This window comes from Ochotona curzoniae, unplaced genomic scaffold, assembly GCF_017591425.1.
Source record: "Ochotona curzoniae isolate NIBS_2020 unplaced genomic scaffold, NIBS_Ocur_1.0 contig_50, whole genome shotgun sequence".
NCBI classification, from domain to species: domain Eukaryota; kingdom Metazoa; phylum Chordata; class Mammalia; order Lagomorpha; family Ochotonidae; genus Ochotona; species Ochotona curzoniae.
This window is the reverse complement of record NW_024466446.1, coordinates 2342879-2346353: the sequence shown is the minus strand read 5'-3', so window position 1 is coordinate 2346353 and position 3475 is coordinate 2342879.

Here is a 3475-nt window from a genome sequence, read left to right as displayed (position 1 = left end):
ACTGTTCCCTCTGATTGACTGATCTTTGGAGACCTACTTAGCAGTCACCCACCCCCTCAGTCGTTACAGAAGCTGAGACCCTGTCTGCCTGACTCACCGCTAGAGCCCCAGCACCCAGCTTGCTAGGTGCTGGACACATGGTTGAGTGAACAGACAAGGCACAAAAAAAGAAGGAAATAATGAAGTCCCGAGTGCGCTTGGCTGCTTAGGCAGAAGCGTGTTGACAATTTCTTCAGCATTTCCAATAGGGGAGCACTTAAAACTTGCTTAACATCTTTTTAATAGTTGATTATATCAAAAATAGAGTGAGAGAAGGGTGGGGTCAGATGGTTCTGAGACCAGGAAGATACAAGGGTGTCACCCTGCAAATCTTGAGAACCTGTGGCTGCCAAGGCTTGTCCCCCCGTACAAGTCACATGTGCAGACGCTGGCTGCCATTTCGAGTGCTAACATGTCACGGCACGATTATGATTCTAGGTCAGGATTTCAGTGATGAGCGGCACTGCAAGTGGCAGGTTGCCACACCCATCACTTCAGTAAGACCGGGGAGGCCCTTTCATCCCGTTTATGAATTTCCTTGCAGCATCTATTTTCAGCCACAGGAGTGAAAGAACTTTCCAACATCTCTCTAGTTTCAAATCATCTGAATCCAGGATGTAGAATGCTTGTTCCTCCTCCGAAACGGAGGCTATCCTGTGTTTTGAGCTTCTTTCTCATTGGCCACGACTGTCAATTTCAGCATCGATCCCCTCTGGATCAAGTTCACCAAAATAAGCTCTCCCAGAATTTGTAAAAAATTGTGGTAATAAACACTGAAGATAAACTGTACCGTATTAACCACCCCTGGCCCCAGTTTTTTGTTTGTTTTCTAGGTTTATTTCAAAATCAAAGTTGCAGTGACATCGGCCTTCCATCCAATGTTCCCTCGACAGGTGGTCACATGAGCAAAGTCAGGCCCAGGCCAGGAATTTCATGCAGGTCTCCCAGGCCGGTGACAGGATCCCGGTCACTTGGGCCATCTCCTGCTATATTTCTGGGGAATTGGATTGTGGGTGAAGCAGCCAGGACTCAAACCAGTGCCCGTACAGGAAGCCAGTGTCGCAAGCAGTGTCGCAAAGCACCTGCTGTGCTTTGATGCCAGCCCTTGATTTTTTGTTTGTGAACTTGACAACCCAAGTTCCCCCTGACATGTGGGATCACAGAGTGTTTGTCCTTTTCTGATTAGCTTATTTCACTCAAGATTTCTTTCTTCCTTCTTGGCTGAATGTTATTTTGTTATCTATGCAGGCCACATTTTCTTTTTTTTTTCCTCTTAATATAATTTTCATAATAAATTTATTTTGGTGATGTTTACATAGTTAAAGACGCATGCCCTTGTGGACCGCTGATCGAGGGGACGGGGAGGAATGGGGAAAATGGGGACAAGTGTTTTCACTCTCCTTTTGTTCATACATCAGGGGAAAATGGGGAGATGGCCACTACCCCAGCCCAGCCAGATCACTGCCCTGGGACTGGGGCGAGCCACCCGACAGCCCCGGGACCCCAATGAGGACCGTATTACAAGGACACTTCTAAAGCGTTCGTAGTTCTGAGACGTGGTTAACTTTGTTGCTCCAAGGATGAGGAAATCCTTCTAAGATCCATTGGCTGACACAATCTACCTTAGAGTCAATTCTCCCAGATACTGGCTGTCAAAGCTTGGCCAGGAAAGCTGTCCGGTTTGTTCAAACATCCAATTTGTTCCGTACTAGGTGTCCTCCAGGCCTCAATGAACTGGGTGTCATGTTCCCCAGGTTCATCTGGAAAGGCTGTCCACTGCACAGGCTTCAACAGCCGAGGAGACCCAGTTCTGACACATGCACCTCACGGTCAGACCACAGCTCCTGTGATTGCCCCTGCGCAAGGAATTTTGAGTCCAGTGTTCTAGACCCTGTCTGCTGATGTGCCTACATCTGCCTCCCACAAAACTTAAAAAAAAAAGCAACTATGCCGGCACACTGGTATAGTTAACACAAATTTGGCATTAACCAGGCCCAGAATGCCCTCCAGCTATTGGCTGCTTTTCCCCCAGCAGTGTGACACTTGGCCTAGGTCTGAGGCAACCTAGGCAGTTGCTGGGGTGACTGCAATTCATCCGTTATCCACTAGGGAAAGGCTGAAATTGCTCCACCTTGTGGTGATTGCGAATAATATTACTATGAATATGAATGTATATGTGGGGCCGAAGCGAGCAGTACTACTATGAAAATGAATGCTCAAATAACTTGCTTCCTCTTCTCTCCTTCCTTCCATCGGCAGAGGTGCAGAGAAAGGGAGAGGCATTTGCTGGTTCACTCCCCAGCTGACCACTGCTTTTGCAGGTGTATTTGCAGGGAGCTGAATAAGAAGTGAAGCAGTCAGGACACAAGCTGGTGCCCACAGAGGATTCTGGAGCTGCGGGTGACAGCTTAACATACTACGTCACAGCACTAGGCTTAATGAACGCAATAAAACCAGCCCAAACAAAACATGCCAGCGATATTAAAATTCCCAGATTTGAACTATACAAAGTAGTTTGCATTATTAAATTTTCAGAGTTTATTAAAATCTATTAAAAAAAAAAAAACAGGATGGGGACATGTTCATTGCAAGCTAGGGTCTAAGTTCAGAATGATTTCCTTTGCATTTTCATTTGGTTCCAGGCCAATGGGAAGGGTCTCATTTGGCAATACGGGCAGAGTCCATCTACCTGCAGGAAAATCTTGACTTCAGGCTCTCCAGGAAGTCTGGCTCTTAGCCCATGGTCTGGCATCCATGACTTTTGAACTTCACCCAGAACAACACGGGGTGCTGTGAGGGCAAGCTAACTGCCAGGAGCTCGAGGTCAGCTGGGCCAAGTCAGCAGCTGCTGCTCCCCTGGACAGTTTAAGGCATGCATCCAGAGCCTGCACAAGCTGCTGTGCCATAGTGGTGGCCCCACTTTGTTCTTTCAATATTGACTAAAAGCAAGCATTATCAACCTTTCAATTGAAAAATATCACATTAGTGGCTGGCACGATGACTCACAAGGCTAATCCTCAGCCTGCTAGCACCAACATCCCTTACGGGTACAGGTTCATGTCCCAGCAGCCTCACTTCCCATCCAGCTCCCTGCTTGTGGCCTGGGAAAGCAGTCAGAGACGGTCCAAAGCTTTGGGACCCTGCACCATTGTGGGAGACTTGGAGGAGACTCCTGGCTTCAGATTGGCTCAGCTCCAGCTGTTGCAGCAACTTGGGTAGTGAACCAGCTGGCCGAAAATCTTCCTTTGCTTTGTATATCTGACTTTCCAGTAAAAACAAATAAATCTCTCTCTCTCTTGTTTTTTTTTTTTTTTTTAAATCTGGCTCCTCCACTTCAGATCCAGCTTCCTGCAGAGGCGATCCAGACATCAACAGATGATGGCTCAGACCCTCGAGCCCTGACACTCACAGGAGAGACCCAGATGGGGCTCCTGGA